A 19,944-nucleotide genomic window follows, 5' to 3' on the forward strand; every position below is an offset into this window, starting at 1 on the left:
GCAATCTACAGAATGGAAGAAAACAGTTGCAAACCATCTATCTGCTAAGGGGTTAATACCCAAAATACATAAAGAACTACTACAACTCAATAGCACAAAAAAATTAATAACATGACTGAAAAATGGGCTAAGGACTAGAGTAGACACTTCTTCAAAGAAGACACACAAATGGCCAACAGGCACATTAAAACATATTCAACATCACTAATCATCAGGGAAATGCAAATCTAAACCACAATAAGATATCATGACACACCTGTCAGAATAACTATTATCAAAAGAAAAAAGAAAAAAAAAAAAGACAAGTGTTGTCAAGGATGTGGAGAAATTTGAACCCTTGTGCACTGTTGGTGGGATTGCAAAATGGCACAGCCACTATGGAAAATGGTATAGACGTTCCTCAAAAAATTTAAAATAGAAATACCATATGACCCAGCAATACCATTTTTGGGTATTTATCAAAAAGAATTAAAATCAGAATCTCAAAGAGATATTAGCATTCCTATGTTCACTGCAGCACTATTCACAATAGCTAAGATATGGAATACCATTCATCCTTTAAAAAGAAGGAGATTCCGCCACATGTGACAACATGGATGAATCTTGAGGACATTATGTTAAAAGAAATAAGCCAGTCACAGAAAGATAAATACTGCATGATTCCACTTATATGAGGTATCTAAAATAATCAAATTCATAGTATCAAAGAGTGGAATAGTGGTTGTCAGGGGCTACGGGGAGGGGAAAATGGGGAGTTACTAATCCATGGGCATAAAGTTTCAGTAAAGCAAGATTAATAAGCTCTAGAGATCTGCTGTACAACATTGTACCTAGAGTCAATAACAATGTATTGTACATTTAAAAAATTTAAGAGGCACATCTCATTTTTTGTTCTTATCACAATAAAATAAAATTAAAAAAATAAAAATAAAGCAAATAGGTCTCAGAACTAAAAAGAAAAAAATAACACTAGGGCTCAGCTGTGGTTGATGACTAAGGATCTGTGGTGAAGCCAACCTGCATGGCTGTCTGATATTTGGACAGAAGTGCTCTTCACATGGGCCCAAGAAACAAGAAGGTAGAAGAAGGACTGAGAGGTGCTGGAACTGTGCTGAACAGGCGAGACACAAAAGTAGGGGAGGTGATGGACATGAGGAAGATGGTGAGTCAGCAATTCAATGAAAATGCCAGAGAGAGGGTCAGTAGGGACTAAGAAAGGAAGAGAAACCAAGAGCAGGATGATAGGGTGAGAAGATTAATAGCCTAGGGATCATGTCTTGAGGGAGAAAAGCCTGGGCAATGAGAGTGAAGACACACTGCACTCACTGCAAATAACGAGGGCTGTGATCAGAGCGAGAGGCTGTACTTGAGAATTCCGAAAGTGAGCAAAATCTAGTGTTGACAGTTCTATGTTAACCCAAGACTGCTCCTTATGTTCTACAACAGTGTCCCAGCTGTGCCCATCATGTTCTACAACTGTAGCCATGTATCCCAGGTTCAGGAGAAGGTGAAGTGAAAGGTTGTGTTGTTCAAGGGTAAGGAACATCTAAGTAAATTATACTGAAAAAGGTGACAGCGGACGTGAAGTGCTGGTGAGTGCTCAGTAGAAACATTCAACCATGACGTCCAGGCAGGGGAGGGGAGAAAATGAATTTGGGAGAGTTCTGACAGACTGAAATTAAGCTGGAATTAGACTGTTTTGGTAAGGATTTTACACAAAGGTGAAAAAATACAATTCCATCTTGTTAAATTACTCCTGTATTTACTTCCTTTGCCCAGATGGGACATAATCTCCTTTAAGGACAGAAAACTATGCACAGTTTGTCTTCTCCATAGCCTAACATAATTCTGAGGATATTATGTAAGTACTGAATAAATACTTGCTGGGCTGAACACATCTCTGAATTTACCTCTGAGGGGCTCCTTAGAAAAAGATCCTTTAGGCATCAATTCTACTTGAAAATCAAAAAAGAGGCTCAGAGAGAACTTGGCTCGGGTAGAAAAATGAGTTACATGCAGAATCAGATCATCTGAGTGTCATGAGACAATCACTGATTATCTCCTTTTTGCTACATAAGTTATAAACTTTTTCTTTGGATCCATACAAAAATTAGCATAACATTACATATTATTACATAAGATTTTTGACTTTTAAAGGCAAGAATTTGTGGAGTGTGTGTGTGTGTGTGTGTGTGTGTGTGAGGTGCTACCATTTTGAACTTGGAAGAAGATCAGGATAAATTAAACAAACTATTGAAAAAAAAAAACCTCCCTTGATGGGCACTTATGTTGCTTCCAAGGCTTGGCTTTTGTGAATAACGCTGCAATGAACACAGGGGTGCATGTATCTTTATGCATTGGTGTTTTCAAGTTCTTTGGATAAATACTCAGCAGTGGAATAGCTGGATCATATGGTACTTCTATCCTTGATTTTTTGAGGAATCTCCATACTGTTTTCCATAGTGGCTGTACCAGTTTGCACTCCCACCAGCAGTGTATGAGAGTTCCCTTCTCTCCACATCCTCTCCAACACATGTTGTTTCCTGTCTTGTTAATTATAGCCATTCTGAGGGGCGTGAGGTGATATCTCATTGTAGTTTTGATTTGCATTTCCCTGATAGTTAATGATGTTGAACATCTTTTCATGTATCTGTTGGCTATCTGTATATCTTCAAGGGACAAATGGATAAAGAAGCTGTGGTATATATACACAATGGAATGCTACTCAGCCATAAGAAACCATGAAATCCAGCCATTTGTGACAACATGGATGGACATTGAGGGTATTATGCAAAGTGAAATAAGTCAGAGGGAGAAGGTCAAATACCGTATGATTTCCTTCATTAAGTAGTAGATAACAACAACAATAAACAAACACATAGAGACAGAGATTGGATTGGTGGTTACCAGAGGGGAAGGGGGGAGGGAGGCTGGCGAAAGGGATAATTTGGCACATGTGTGTGGTGATGGGTTGTAATTAGTATTTGGGTGGTGAACATGATGTAATCTATGCAGAAATAGAAGTATAATGATGTACACCTGAAATTTATACAATGTTATAAACCAATGTTACTGCAATAAACAAAAAATTAAAAAATAAAAAAAAACCCTCCAATCTCAAAACGGTCTCGCCAAAACAACGGAACTTTCCCATGCACATGAGCAGCTGTTCGTCTGGTACCACTGGAAAAAGCAACTCATCAGTTGACATCCTTTAGAGAGAGAGAAGAAAAGAAAGTGAGAGTGAGTGAGTGAGAGGAAGAAAGTGAGATGATTTAACTTTCTAATTCAGAGAAGAAATAGATTAAAACCAGCTCTAATCATCACCTTTGGGGAAAAAAAATAAAAAGGAAGTAAAAAGGAGAAAAAACAAGTTAGTCAATATCAAAAGAGACAACCAATAAAGCAAGACACTCTCTACAGGAACATACCGTAAGAACAGGCTCCTCGTAGATGAAATGCACGTTAGTTTTCATAGAGCAACACCAGTACTTCTCTTTCTCTCTCTCTCTCTCTCAAAATATAAGACTCTACAGGAGACCAATATCCCCTCAGAACTTTTGCTCTTTTAGGCTCAGAAAGACTGCCAAAGCTAAAATAAAATGGAGACCTGATCCACAGACAACCAGTCATCAGCAGAGTTTTTTCTATGATTTTGATGGGAAGGGACTCATTAGAAGAAATGTCATTGGAATATTTTTGTATACAAAGCTAAACAATGATGCAAAGTTTAAATAAAGTCAAGTCTTATGACACATTCTGCTGTTTTGCCCCCTGCAGGATGAGTCTTTCTCCATGAATGTGTCTAATACATAGTAAACCATGTCACTAGGGGTGATAACGCATTCAAGTAGAAACATTCCATCATACCACTTGTTTCAAACTGTTTTTCTAAGTCATGGTTAAAAACAACACAAAATAGCATTTATGAACACATTCTACTGACAATCCATTTTCACCTAAATTGTCTTATTTGATCCAGTCATTCCCAAATAGTGTTCTGGTACAAACCAGAAAACTACATTAAATGATCCAATATGAGGTAATTCAAATTAAAATTTCACAGGAAAAATTCAAATTACCACATTTATTGATGGTAGAATTTTTAATAGTTTGCTTCTTATAAACAATAAAAGCCTTGGTTATTAACTTACATTCAATTTTTATGCTGAACTTTTGAATTTACATACCAATGTAAATACATGTTCCATGTCTCCTAAAGCAATATAAATACATAGAGGAGAACAGAGAAGGAGCAGGAGATAAAACAGCACCTTACATTTAGTCCTTGTGCTTAGAGCAAAACAAAACGGTGAAACTGATTATCCAGGAAGAGTCACTTTCATCCGAAATGACCAAAAATTAAGACAAGCTATTTTTGTATGTTAAAAGATTTACATAATATCTCATTTTCCATTAAATATTCAGATAAAATGTAGCTTTCTCCCTCAACTGATAAGTTTTAAAAAAGTGAACTACCAATATTTCAAGACAATAACATTTACTGCAGCTCTTCTTATTCTATATTAAGAAAAAAGTAAAAGAGTCACATATTCCAGATAAACAGGTCTCTATCAGCCATAGAAAAGGTCTTGCCCTGAAAAAGCAAATATAATGTTAGGTTTTTTTTAAAGACACAAGCATAAATTTTAAAATATAAGTGTAATGTATTTATGGAAATATCTCAAATTGAGAAAATGATTGAAAAGAATAAAGGAAGGATACTTTGCAGTCATTCCTTTGGCATGCAAAGTTCTCCATACCAATATTTTATATTAAGCATCACCCCATCAGTTAGAAAATATCAAATGGCTCCTAAATATCTGAAGACATTCAATAAGCTAAACTGCGATAGGTTTTCATCATATTTAAAGAAATAAGAACACACGCTGAAGAACTGTTTTAAAATATAAAAATCTTTGCATTCCCTGAGAAGTACTACAAAAAACAGGAACAAAAAAAGAAGTCCTTTCATATACATATTTATATAAGTGTATGTTTGCAAAATATGGACCAGCACAGTGTGATTAAGCATATGTTTTTAAAAAGTCTCTGGGAAAAAAAGCACACAAGCCTCCTCAAAGGAGAAGTTACAGCAGGTGTAACAAATTAAACCTGTTTTCATTAGGATTTAAAGAAATCTTTACCTTTTTATTCCCTTGCAGTCAAACTTAAGGGAAATACTGGAATGTACCATCTGGTAATAAATAATAAACACTGGGGGGGGGCAGTCTGAAGAGTTAAGTAATCGGACATCCTAGCAACAATTATAGAAAGCAAAGTGTCATCTATAGTGAAAATACTTACTTTTTGTATACCTACAAGAGGGAGTTCCAAGCTTTGCTCTCTAATTAAATTGGAAGACTGAACACATTTTTTGTTCTACCAAGATCAGTCTTCAAATTCCTAGAGAGTTAGAAGACACCTGCAGCTCAGTGAGACTGTGAACTCTGTCAATTTGATGTCAGCCTTAACAGACATTGCTAAGTTCCCCCTCCTTCCTGCTACTCTTAGGGGTAAACTGGAAAAATATCTGGAAATTGCCACAGTAAAACAACCAAGACTCAGGATGACCATCATTCTTGCCTTAATCAACAGGAGTGCTATTTAGCACATATTTCACTTCCTTCTTTATAATATTGAGTCTAGTTCCCAACTTTTCATTTTCTTGGCTGAGCCTAGCTTAGAGAAAGTCTTAGAGAAACACAGTTCTTCCCAATAATATGTCTCCTATCTTGTAAATAGCAATGGGGGTAAATGAGGGTTAAGGGGAAAAAAAAGGACAGTTAGCGGAAACAATTCACATCATTTTGAGTATACAAAGATTTAGGAAACAAAACACACACTTTTAATTTATAAACCAATGGGTATTGTGATGAGGAAAACAGCAATTATTTCTTTTAAAATAAAAAAGATAAATAATTTTTTACAGGCTAAAATTATAGAACATCTATTTTATTATGCAGAACTCTGACTCTCTAATCATCTTCCCAAGCAGTGGCAGAGACCCAAAATTACTTCCAGAAAAAAGCCTTGGCTTGCTGGAGGCTCGGCCATGTGTCCTGCTCAGATTCCTCAATCTTCAGGACAGAATGTCATTCTTGCCAGCTAACAGTTTAAAGTGTACAGTTAACATCACAGAACTAGGACTCTCTCAAACTCATTGCTCACCACTAATACCAATTGCTAACATTTATGGAGCATTTACTATGTGCTAGGACTTGGCTGATCCCTCTCACCCATTGCCCATTTAGCCCTCCAAATACACTATGAGGAAAGAACTATTACTTTTCTCGCTTCATCATCCCTTCATTAATTTATCTGAATCATAAGGGGCTAAAAGGTCTTATCTCCACCTGACTACACAGGTTATTCTCTGTACTCCCAAATTGTATTTAGATAAGTATCTAAGTATGGTATTAGATAAGTACCAATACTGTTTTCCAATATTTCGTGTGTCAATCTTAACTCTACTACTGCTCTGAGAGGCTTCAAGACTTGTACGTTCGAAGTGTTCCATTAGTACAGAAAACTCTAAATACTTGTTGGATGGATGGTGCTTCCCATCTCTTTTCCTCTCACAGTAGTTATCCAACATTTTTCCCAGTACATTTTCTGTACAATTATTTATTGCATAAAATCCATATACCTATCAAAAAACATTTTTTTTTTCTATTCTATAGGAGGCTATGCTTTTATCAATTTCTGGGAAGGATTATCAACTTCAAAGATTTCATTTAGTTGCAAGATGCTTGAGAACAACAGGAACTCAAGACATATTTTATGATACAATTAAATATAAAAATGCTAAAATAAATGCAAATATATCTTTAGCTAGAAATAGAAAGCTCAACCTAAAGCTAAAGATCTGCTCTTACAAGAATTTAGTGGTAGGAAGTGAATTAGAAAAGATGATGAACAAGATAATGAAGGCTTGTCCAAGTGAAGTTCAATATTTAAATAAAACACAAAAAGAACAAAAAAGAAAAGTGCAAAGAAAAACCCCTAAACAACTAAAAAGAGGAAGGCTTTGTGGAAAAGAAAAACTATAAACAATGAAAATAGGGGTGAAATGCTGTTATGCTGTTACAAAATAGGGAACTTGAGGCTGAAGAGGGGAATAAGCAGTAGTGAACCAGACTGCAAAATATAACGCAGCTGACCGCAAAGCTGACAGTGCCGACGATAATAAATAAGAAGGGAGGCCTGGGTTAGGAGGTGACATTTTTGACAGAAAACAATCAAAAGAATGCTACACTCTTGACAGTTTGATAATATTTGAAGATTTACTACACAGCAGAGAAGGCAGCGATGTGCAGACAGCTACAGGTCTTCAGCATCCTGTGCAGACAGCAAGTGAGACAGTGTGTGCACAGGATGCTGAAGGGTGACAATCACCTCAAGAGTTCCATTTCCCTCTAGGGGTTCCTTTTACTCTAAAACTGATATTTTTGTTTTTGAATGAGTTTTAGGTCACAAATGTACTTAAATACACTATTTTCTGAATCTCTTTTAGGGAAAAAGAAACAGAATATAGGCTGAGAACCAGGAGGGGAAACTGAGGACTGACTCCTAAAGTAGGTTTGGCCGTGTTGCCTGACAGAGTAGAGACTGGAGTAAGAAGCAGATGTAGCCAGCATAGAGTGCAAGCCAGATCAGGCAAGTACGTCTCGCTGTGCAGGTACATTCCTTGCTGGACCAGGAATTGAAAAGGAAGAAATCACATCACTGCTGAATTTTCTCAATAAAATGTCATTTATAGTTGCTGGCTAGCTCTGAGACAGAGAACCATATATTATACCAATCCCATGTTTCCATTCTTTATATATTACAGTAATGTAACAATAAGAGCCAAGTCTTACTTAATGGAGAAAGGCCAGAAGTAATGACAGTAAACTCAGGAATAAGAAAAGCATGCGCACTACTGCCACCACTATTTATTTAAAATTGTTTTGGAAGTGTTATACAACACAGTTAAGACAAAGCAATTCGAGACATAAGAATTATAAAAGAAGAGGCAGGATTATCTCTCATTGCAAATAAATATCTTGAAAATCAAGAAAATCAACTGGAAAATTACTGCAAACAGTAAGAGATATCGGTAAAATAGTAAATTCATAAATTAACATGCAGAAAATAACAGCCTTCATACATACAAACAAAAATATACATTTTAAAATCTAATGGAACAAAAGGCATGACATAATAGCAACAAAAAGATAAACTACTTAGTAATGTGAAAAACTTAAATGAGGAAAATATTTAAACACTCCTGAAAGATCAGAAATAGACTTGAAAGAAGAGAAAGAAATTACATGTTCTTGAATAGAAACACACATTATCATAATGATAACAATTACTCCTAACATTAATTTATATCAATTCCCATGAAATACCACCAGGTTATTTTTCTTTTTCAGAGCTAGATAATTTTCTGAATGTGAGACTGTTGCATACACAGACACACCACAGAACCAGAAAAAAATGTTCAGAAACGAGATTCAAGTACATATGAAAATCTACGCACTTCTATACTTTGTTTTCCTTTTTGATAACATTAATATAGCCTGAATTTGAACTAAATAGGAATCACTGAAATCGACTGAAACACAGTGAATGTATAAAACCCATGAATTCATAATGACACTCAAAGAGAAAGACAACAATTAGAAAGAAAAAATTCACTATCACCACCATCACCCATTATCAGTGGAAATTTCATGGAAACTAACTCCTTCCTCTGAAAGTCAACAATTCCAACTTTTCTATATAAACTCTACTTTAGGGTTACCAGGTAGCCCTAATAAATGAGGAAAAGTCTTCCTTTACAGAAGAAATCCAACTGATAAACCCAGAGGAAGTGGAAAATTAGAATATGTAACTATTTTGTAATATCTAATTAAATAACTAATTCAGGAAAGGGAAATGTATGAAACCATTAGATGAAAACTTGATGGGCTACTTTACAACGGAAGGATAACACTGCCAACATCCAAACCCAATGTCAATCAGAGGTTATGTGCCCCCTGAAGTGATGCAATGTGAGAGATAGCCCATGGAGCATTCCATCAAAAAAATAAACTTGAAATCGAATCAAGTTCTACAAGCTAATTTCTAGTTTATAGGAATGATGAAGGATTGGGGATCAAGTTAAACAACAAAATGAAGAACAAAAAACAAGACATTTTAGTTTCCTCAACCCGTCAAGGCAACAGCACAAAAATGGGTGGGAGAGAGGCTGGCCTTGACTAAAAGAGGGGTAAGAAAAACAATGCATTTGAAGATTCTCAAGGTCATTAGCAATTAGGAAATAGAAATTAAAACTACAGTGGGATACCACTCTGTACCTTTTTGAATGGGTAAATAATATTAAAAAAGTACTGAAAATAACTAGTGCTGGCAAATACATGGAGCCACTGGAATTCTCACATATTGCTTTGGGAAATGCAAAATGGTACAACGACTCTGGAAAACAGTTTGCAGTTTTGTATAAAGCTAAACCGACACTTACCTCACGACTCAGCAACCTAGGTAAATACTCCTAGACATTTACCCAAAAGAAATGTCACTTATATACAAAAACCTATATGTAAATGTCTACATCAGATTTATTCATAATCACCCAAAAAAACCCAAATGACAAAATATCCCAAATGTCCATCATCTTGTGACTAGATAAACAAATTGTGGCAATTATGGTGGAATAATGTTCAGCAGTGAAAAAGGGACAAACAATAAAGGCTACAACATAGAGAATTTAAAAATAATTATATTAAGTGACAGAACCAGACACAAAGACTATATACTACATGATTCCACTTATATGATATTCTGGAAAACAAAAGACTATAGGGACAGCAAAAAAGATCAGTCGCTGCAAGGAAGTAAGGTAATGGGGAGGGAACAGACAACAAGGAGCATGAGAGAACTTCTTGATTATGGTACTGGTTACACAACTGTAAACATTTGTCAAAATCGATAACACTGCACATCTAAAAGTAAAATTTACTGAATGTAAATTACACCTCAAAAAACCTGACCTTAAAAAGAGACAGAGAGTAAGGGAGAAGGGCCTAGGAGACGCAACAACAAATGCAACATGTGGAATTTGTTTGGATTCTGATTCAAACAAATAAATACAAAACACATTTTTTAAAAGCAAATTGGAAAACCTAATTGTGGTTTGAGTATTAGACGCAACCAAGAAATTATTTTTAATTTTGTTAGGTGAGATAGTGACATCCTGGTTATTTTCTTTTTAAAGCCCATATTCCATATTTTTAAGAGATGCACGTAGTACCATGTAGGGTTGAAATGATATGCTTTCAATTATTCAGAAAAAAATAAGAGACCAAAAAAGGGAGATGTTTAAAAACTGACAAAGTTTGTATAATTCTAGCATCTAGGTAAAGAATACATGGCAATTAATTACAAAAAAAAGTCACAAAACAGCACGATTTTGTGTATGTTTTAAAATGTTTATAATTAAAAATTAAAATTATAACAGCAAACATTTGTTGAGCATTTATTCTGTGCCTGGCAATGTTTTAAGTACTTTACGCATTGACACATTTAATGCTCATGACAAAGCTAAGTACAGCTATAAGCCCCATTTCACACATGAGAAAACTGAGATACTCTAAAGTTTTAAAAATTTCCCAATATCGGGGCCGGCCCGGTGGCACAAGCGGTTAAGTGCGCGCGCTCTGCTGCGGCGGCCCGGGGTTCGCTGGTTCGGATCCCAGGCGCACACCAACGCACTGCTTGGTAAGCCATGCTGTGGCGGCGTCCCATATAAAGTGGAGGAAGATGGGCACCGATGTTAGCCCAGGGCCGTCTTCCTCAGCAAAAAAAAAAAAAAAAAAGAGGAGGATTGGCGGATGTTAGCTCAGGGCTGATCTCCTCACAACAACAAAAAAAATTTCCCAGTATCAAGTAGTCAGCAAGAGGCAAGCAGGCTCAGCCTACATTCTTAACCACTCCTAAATGGTAATGCACGTTGCAAGGTTTGCTTACAGTCAGTCTTTGTAATTTCTCTTAATTTGGTTGTCATGTTGACACATTCAGCCATATATCTTCATTCTCATAACTTTTTTAATTCTGTAATTTCACACCAAAGTAGAGACACCATACTGTCTGCAATTCTCTAAATCATAACAACAGACCTAGTTAGATTATGAAAGAAACTAAATGTGAAAGTTAATTTAGGATATAATTTGGAAGATAATAATAACATTTGAACTATTACGTGTTTTTTGCCAGAATGATTTACTAAATGATAAAACTGATGACTCCACTGGTTCCTTTTCAGTTTTATAGGCATACCTTCCATTCCATTTTTCTATCTGCCTTCTCTTCCAATTACTGATAATGAAGAGATATACTACCCACAAAACTATCCTAAACAGGCTCATGAATATTTAGTAAGATATTTTTGTATAGAAATGGCTAATCACTATCAAGTTTAATGGGAGATGGCAAAGAACTGGTCAACCCATGGACTTTCAGTTCTCTCTGTCTTTTTTATCTTTGGGAAAAATTATAAACTCCAAAATCTAGCAAAATCAAAGTCACGGCAGAGACTAACATTTCTTTTTTTGGATTTGTCTTCACTGGCAGGAAGTTAGAAATAACCACAGGGCTGTATGTGTGATCCTTCTCTGAGGAACACCTCCAAGAGGAACATTTAACAAGATTATGGAAGGATTTAATTTGCACAAGAAAGTTCAGCTTATTCATCTAGAGAATAATGTGAGGCAATCCTAACAGCAGCTTGCTTTTTAGAGTGGTTATCAAGAAGTTAACCAGGGGGCCAGTCTGGTGGTGTAGTGGTTAAGTTCGCACACTCTGCTTCAGCAGCCCAGGGTTCACAGGTTCGGATCCTGGGTGCAGACATACATCACTCGTCAAGCCATGCTCTGGCAGCGTCCCACATACAAAATAGAGGAAGATTGGCACACATGTTAGCTCAGGGACAATCTTCCTCAAGAAAAAAGAGGAAGATTGGCAACAGATGTTAGCTCAGGGGCCAATCTTCCTCACCAAAAAAAAAAAAAGAAAAAGTTAACCAACTAACATTTTTGAGAAGTTAAATACAGCTCCTTTTTGACAGAAAAGGAAACACTGGTAAAATCAAGTCACTCCACATCAAAACTCAAACTTTACATGAATTTTGATTTGAATCAAGGATTCTGATTTTTTTCCTCGTACATATACACCAGGTAGCAATTTGTCAATATTACCCATTCATCAGGAAATACACTCTAGGAAAAAGATTATTTAGTTTAGATTACATAGGTAGCCAACACTTTGTTTTTTCAAATATGAAAAATCTCTTATTTAAGAACTAGTAGTCTTCATAAATTTTATTTATTTCTCCTTTGTATCCATGACCAGTTAAAAGGAAAAAATTAGTTATCCCTTATATTAGTTTTCCATCACTGCTATAACAGAATACCACAAATTCAGTAGGTTAAGCAAGACAAATTTATAATCTTAAAGTATTGTAGGTCACAAGTCCAACACAAGTCTCAACAGACAAAAATGAAGGTGTCAGCAGAGTTGCATCCTTTCCAGAGATGCATCTAAGGGAGAATCTGTTTCCTTGCTCATTTGGGTTGTTGCCCTAATTCAGTTCCTAGAAGTTGTAGAACCGTCTGTATTTTCTTGCTGGCTATCAGCTGAGGGCTGTTCGCAGCTTTTATAGGCCACTGCATTCCTTGGCCCATGGCCTTTCCTCCATTTTCAAAGCCAGAACTGGCAGGTGGAGTCCTTCTCACATTGCATCTCTTTGAACCTCCTTCTATCATTAAATTTCTCTCTGAGGACAATCAGGAAAAGTTCTTAGCTTTTAAGGACTCACATGATTAGATTGTGCTCACCCATATAATCCAGGATTATTTCCTCAATTCATGGTCCCTAACCTCACTCACATCTGCAAAGTCTCCTCTGCCATGTAAGAGAACATATTCACAGGTTCTGGGGATCAGATTGTGGACATCTTTGATGGACCATTATTCTGCCTACCGCACTCTTTGATAGTACAGATACACATCAGAATTTGAATTAAATTTCTGCTTCGTCAATGTGAATTTTCAGACAACCTTGCCTTGGCTCCATTCATTAAGCAACTGGTAATACTAAGAGCAGGTAAGGAGGCAGTGGATAGTGAAGCCAATTTCAACCATGGAATTTTTCCCAGGCCTTTTCACTAAGAACCATAAAGAAGTCATTAACCAACCTGCATTACTCAACAAATTAATTCTCTTTAAAAAGTATTCAAAGGCATGGGTAATTGTAGTCAATTCTAAACTTCTGATCACCATAAAATCCTAAGTATCACCATGCTGCACTTACAAAATGTCATACAAACATGAAGAAGACTGTTGCTTTAGTTGATCCTCATAAGTGTATGCTATGTAAAGGTATAGCTGCCACTAGCTGTCTTGAAATATTGAAATTATTGCTAAATTCACTGCCCGCTAAGATTCTCTTGAACTGGTATGAAAGATATTTCACAGCTGCCAGTGTTCAATCCCTCTGGCATCTTGCAAATCAAAACATCAGTTTCTAAGGGTATCCCTTCTATGAGAGTAACAGCCACCAAGAATGAAATTAGGGGTGTGTTCCTAAAAGTTACATCACTTGGAAATTACCAAAGTGGTTTATGTATGAAATTCCTTTATCATGTTGTGTTTTTCTCCCTCTAGAGGTGGGAGGGTGAAACTATTTTCAGTTCTGCCTAATTTCTGTCACTTAGATGTCCTCCAGTTAGCACTCCATTCCACCTCCCTTTTTACTTTTTCAACATACATTTATTTAACGACTCCTGGAAGCCAGGCATAGTTCTGGATACTGGGATTTGATAAATTCAAAGATAAAACAAATATATTTCACGAGTATCTAGAAAAAGGTCACAGAGGAACTGGTGGATTTCTGAAATTTCCCCATCTTTCACATCAAGAAGTAGAACCTAAAAAACATGGGTTTCCAAAATCTAACCAAGAGATGGGGTTGCTACAATGGGCGTCTCTTGACCAAAGGTCCAGTTCACACCTACTTGCCTTTCCTGAAATAGTGGTAAATTCTGTACTAACATCCGGGAGCAGAGCATTTGCCATTACATTTTCTGTTTTTAGTGTCAGATGGCCCACAAGCTTGTGGCAACTTTCTTCAGAAAAAATATCCTTCTTTTGTGCTGAAGAACAGCCAAAGATTTGGAAATTAAACCATACTGTCCTCACTTCACCCCACACAAATAGGATTCTATTTTAAAAGCGTAGGCATTATAAATATTTAATTTGAATGACAAAACGAAGAGTGAGGAAAGATTATATTATACTATCCCACTGGTGGAGGAGTTCAGATGTCTAATGGGCCCTGTAAGCACCTTTAAAACACAGGATTAAATCTTTGATGAGACCTTGAAAAAGTAGTGAACCCCTGTGGCCAGGAAGGAGACCCAGGGCCTGAAGACATACCAGCATTACTACACATGGCTTAGAACCTGACCTGGCACCAGATTACAAAATGAATAGAATTCTAAGAACAAAATAAAAAGCAGGGCACACTTAAAACACAAAAAGACTGAAAGGAAGGAAAATATGCACCAGGTGCGAAGACTAGATACAATATTTACCTAGCTAGATATTAAGGTTTAACATAAATCGGCAATTAAGATAAAACGTACTGACTTGGAGACTGTGCAACAGACCAGGACAGAAGAGAGCCAAGGAACAGACCTGTGCTGTATGGAAAATCAACGGCAGGCAGGGGGTGAATGGCAGATGCACAGGGAGAAGAAAGATTACAAATGCTACTGGGACAACTGGTTATCCATACAATGAAAACAAAATAGATTCTTACCTGACTCATACCTAAAAAATATATTCTAGACAAAGAATAGATCTGATTAGAAAACGAAAATTTTTTAACTTTAAGAAGAAAATATAGGAGAATATTTTTCTGCCTTTAAGATTAGAAAAGAATTCCTAAACAAGATGCCCTCCCCTGAAAAAGAAACCCACAAAATCTAAGTTAAAAATATGACAAATTAACTATCTTAAAAGTGTTAGCATCAAAAGACCCCATTAAATAATAAAATGGCAGGCTATACACACCAAGAAAAATATTTACCGTTATACAACAGACAAAGAAATACTATCTTGAAAATCTAATGAAATTCCACATATTAATAAGAAAAAGACAAATGGCCTAATAGAAAAAAGGCCCAAATATGGAAACAGGAAGTTTATAAAGGAAAATGAGTAATGAAATACGTACCTCTAGTTATGGAGAGACTGAGATGCTGCTGCTAAGTGTTGGGGTATCTTTCATTCATTTACAATATCCATTCAAATGTTGGCAGTCTGTGCCCACTACTCCACATAAGGATTTCCACATAGTAGCTATTCACAACTCAAGGACTACTACTCCTTATTGAGGACACTGACAATGTTAGTTTGTCTGAGCTTTGTTTAAATAATCTATCCAAACATTTTTCACTTTCATTTATCAAATGAATTTATAAAAAGTGATAATTTACATTAAAGTATCAGATAAAAAGGACACAACGTAGGGACTGAGTTAAACTTAGGTTCTGCCATTTTTAGAAGAGCAAATATATTTAGCTCAGAGTGATTACATGAAGCAAAACTGTCATCAACACATGCAAAGTGCCAGCACCTTTGCAATGGTAACACCTTAAAATACACTTGCTTTTATACACTTGACCTAATTGGATTTCAAACTCATGAGGAGCAGTCAAAGTTATTTTAAAGCATCAAACTAATTAATGTTTTAAAATAATTTTTAGGCTATCTACAATAAATGACTTAGAATAGATAAAAGTAATTCTCCCACTAATCAAAATATTACATGATTTACTTAATTTTTGTAACTTCTTTAAGCCTGAAATAAGTTGTAATAGTCTGCCTCAAGCTTGAAAGGGCAAATGTCACTTATTTTCCAGTAACTCATCATATCATTGCAAAATGACCTAAAATAACATTTCTAAATGAAAACTACATCTTTGTCTGACATGAATCAATATTTTTATGAAACTTGGCTAAATAAACATGTATTTATTAAAATTACCAAATAAATTTTGATGTAATTAAATATCTTTTAATGCAATACTGGAAAATTTTATTTAAGAAAAAATGAAATTAAATCAAAAATACATCACTGCTTCAAAGAATGAAAAAAGCATTATATATTTTGAATCTTCTTGTGGGTGGTAAGCAACAATCCTACAATGAAGTTCAATTATAAGAACTTCCAGGTGACTGTAACATCTTAACATCATCTAAACACAGGCCTTAAGCAAGTGAACCATGGTTCTCACACAAACATTTTAAATTGAGCTGCACTAATATCAAACAGGAAAATAATGAACTCATTCAAGCTTAAAGAAAGCTATAATATAAAACCTGTATGAAGAACATGGCTTCAAAGCTATAATATAAAACCTATATGAAGAACATGGCTTCACATTTTCACTAACTTAAGTAAAATGAGCTTAAGTTAAAGTGGAAGTTATGCTTTAATAGTTTTTAGTAGGGATTTCTTTCCTAAATGATGCATAATAAAGTAACTCCATTTGAGAGAACAAGGAAATCTCTGATCTTCTTCATTTATGAATGAAATACTATAATTTATTTTAAGAGCAAGTTTAAAGGCATAAGCCTTTTTATTTAAACTCTGTAAATAACTGACCTACATATTTTACAACAGGCTCAACGCCCATTGAAGTTGTAGGTTCAAGCACAAGAGAAAAGCAAACACTAAAAATGAATGGTGTCGTCTATTAATAAGCATGCACACCTCATAAATGTAATTTCAGATGTACTAATATCCAGTCTTATGAACAACCCATAAACATATGAGCCTTGACTAACAAAGCGATGAGATTCTTGTTCTGGACTCTTTACATGGAGTCAAACTAAAGTTAGAAGGTATAACCTTTTTGAACAATAAACAAAGTAATGTGGGTGCTTTTCTAAACTGAGGTATAAACAACATAAATAAAAAGCACAGATATTTGTTTTATTGAGCTGTAAAAATTGTATACCCCAATATAACCACCACCCCAAGCAAAATATGAAAAATAGAGAAAATGTCCATCCCCCATAAAGTCTCCTTTCTCCCTTGGTAATAAATTACTCTCGCTCCCCGCAGGTAAATATGTTTGATTTTTTTTTTAACAAAGCAAATGGAACTAGACATCTAAGTATCTTTTCACTGGCAATTTATTGCATTGAAATTGCCACTACTAACAAATTTTAAAACTCATTCTGAAATGTTTTCAGAGCCTGAATGGCGACAAACTTTCATCTTTTAAGTGTTTCATTATTGAAAAAAAAATGTCCAAAGTCATTCACAAATAAGCCTTAAAAAAGGGTAATTACAGAGAAGAAAAGAGAGGTGACATAGTCCAGATACCTAAGTGCCAAGCACTGGGCTAACCACTTTAGATTAATGTTCTCATTTGGTGTTCACAGCAACCCTGGGAGGTAGCTATGGTTATCTTTATTTTGGAAATGAGGAAATTGAGATTCAATAAAATTAAGTAATTTGGCCAGGATTCTTCATTTGTAGAGCCAGGATTCAAGGCCAGATCTTTTACTCCAAAACAGATGCTCTTGTACTAGGCTCCAAGCAGACTCTGTACAGTGGTTAATATTGTCTGGAGTAAAAAATAAAACATCAGGACTTCCTGTCTCTCTGTCCATGCTGTCAGTACACTTACTCAGCTGTGTGGTGACAGGAGGCAAGGCCGAGCAGCAGCAGAAGTCCAAGGACATGGACAAATGCCTGTCCCAGGAAAAGTCGGACCTACTGGAAGCAGTTCGTGAAAATTCTGCTGCTGGGCATAGACAAGAGCCTTAAGTCCACCTTCCTGAAGCCAAGGTGGATCATCCACGGGCAGGACTCTGAGGAGGGCGTGTGAAGTGTTCCGCCCAACTCTCTACAGCAAGGTGATCAAAGGTATAGAGGTGCTGGTAGATTTCAAGAGAAGCTTCATATTCCTTGGGGAGGTAATTAAAACCAATTCAAAAGAGAAAAAATGATGGCATTTGACACCTGATCACCCACCACGGCCCAGGGAATGGTGAAAACACCAGGTTTTTGTTTTTCAATATCTTTCTGCTGTAAGAGCATTATGAGCAGATAGAGGCATACGGAATCCCTATGACCAGCATCGATAATTTCAACTAGGTGAATCTGTAAAAATATTTCCTTGAGAACAGTTAAGCATGGAGAGCTAGATTACATTTCATCACAAGAAGATATTCTGCTTGCCAGAAGACCTACCAAAAGGCATTCATAAATACAACTTTGAAATTTAATATATTCCTTTCAAGATGTCTGATGTAGGTGGTCAAAGATCAAAAAGGAAATGTTGGTTTGAATGCTTCCTTCCAGAATATGACATCAATGCTTGTTTCCTCAAGTGAATTTTGACAAAGTGCACGTGGAAGACTGACTGATCAACTGTCTTACAGAATCTCTGAGCATTTTTGAAACGATCGTCAATAATCAGGTTTTCAGCAACGTCTCCATAATTGTCTTCTTAAACAAGACAGACTTGCTTAAGGAGAAAGTGCAAATGGTGAGCATCAAAGATTATTTGTTAGAATTTGAAGGGGATCCGCACTGCTTAAGAGACGTCCAAAAATTTCTACTGGAATATTGCTGTTACAAATGCCAGGACGAGTAGCAGAAGCCCTTATAGCACCACTTCACAGGACTTTCAACACGGAAAACACCTGCCTTTGCTTTCCGTGATTTGAAGGATACTGTTCTTCACAACTTTAAGAAGGTTATGCTACAGTGACGCACAAAAGACTTGCTATTCTAATATCTTTTTGCATTTTTAATGCTTTTGTTTGTTTCATTTTTTTTAAATAGAAGTTTTAGAACAGGAATTAGAAAAATCTTGATTCTGTGTTTAACTTCTTGGAAATCTTAGTCCCTCATCTGCAGACTTTGGTTTGTGGCTGAAGCCTGCTGAATTACACACTGCCAATATCTGCTGAAGTTCAGGTTTTGATCTATTTAACTACAGCTTCAATTTGAGTCAAGTTGTAACTTCCCTCAGACCTCAGACTAGGTATATTTCAGGCTTTAAATTCTTCCACTTTTCAAACTGAATACTCCTGTAGTGCCAACTACTAGTGTCCTTAAATACTTGTAGGAATGAGGTTAAGGACAAGTAAAAAAAACAAGGCATCTTTTGTCTGCTTACAGACGGCAGTAACAAACATTACCTATCTTTATGGGGCCTCCTACTTTGAAAGGGATATTGGAAAACAGTTTGATCTAAGGAATGGGCTTCCATCGGTTTACACAGATTCAGCCTTCATGTTTTTAGATGGCTTGTATACCCAACAGTTGTTTTGTCTTTAAATTCTGTGGTTTCTGAAGATAATGTTCTTAGTATTTTCAAGTTTACATATGGATTTCTGGGTGATGTTAATGAAGCATTCACAAGTGGTATAGAGGAGCAAAAGGCAGACAAATGCTATATATAATGCTTCGATCAAAAGGAAACAGTGAAATATAATTTTCATTTTTCATATTTAATTATCATGTAATTAAGGTACCATATGTGAAACCTTCTGGCCTAAACAGCACTAAAAACAGCAGCAACTTGGTAAGAGAATTTGTAAATGAACACACTCTTTCCAGAAAATTTTTTTTTAAATTTAAAAAAATTAAATGTCACTCTACTTTAATAAAGCTAATTTTCTTAGCATCAGAGACTTTTACAGTTGAAGGGATATGAGGTAATATATAGATCTTATAATTTTAAAAATAAGGAAACTAAAGCCCAGGGCAGGAAGGAATAAAACTGAACATAAAACTCAGTCTCTTTACTCCAAGTCTAGGTTCCTCTCCTCCACATCCACAGTTTTCAAATATCTTTAGTCTCAACATTTT

At 35.8% G+C, this 19,944-nt stretch overlaps 1 protein-coding gene and 1 pseudogene across 4 annotated transcripts in view; one reads left to right on the forward strand and one right to left on the reverse strand.

Moving 5' to 3' along the window:
• The window catches only part of CTNNA2 (catenin alpha 2), a 1,068,899-nt gene that overhangs the window by 986,832 nt on the left and 62,123 nt on the right, over positions 1–19,944 (reverse strand). The window lies entirely within an intron of this gene.
• Positions 1,058–18,838, forward strand: LOC131412269 (guanine nucleotide-binding protein subunit alpha-13-like; annotated as a pseudogene).

The sequence above is a fragment of the Diceros bicornis genome, chromosome 12 (genome assembly GCF_020826845.1).
Source record: "Diceros bicornis minor isolate mBicDic1 chromosome 12, mDicBic1.mat.cur, whole genome shotgun sequence".
In the NCBI taxonomy this organism is placed as follows: domain Eukaryota; kingdom Metazoa; phylum Chordata; class Mammalia; order Perissodactyla; family Rhinocerotidae; genus Diceros; species Diceros bicornis.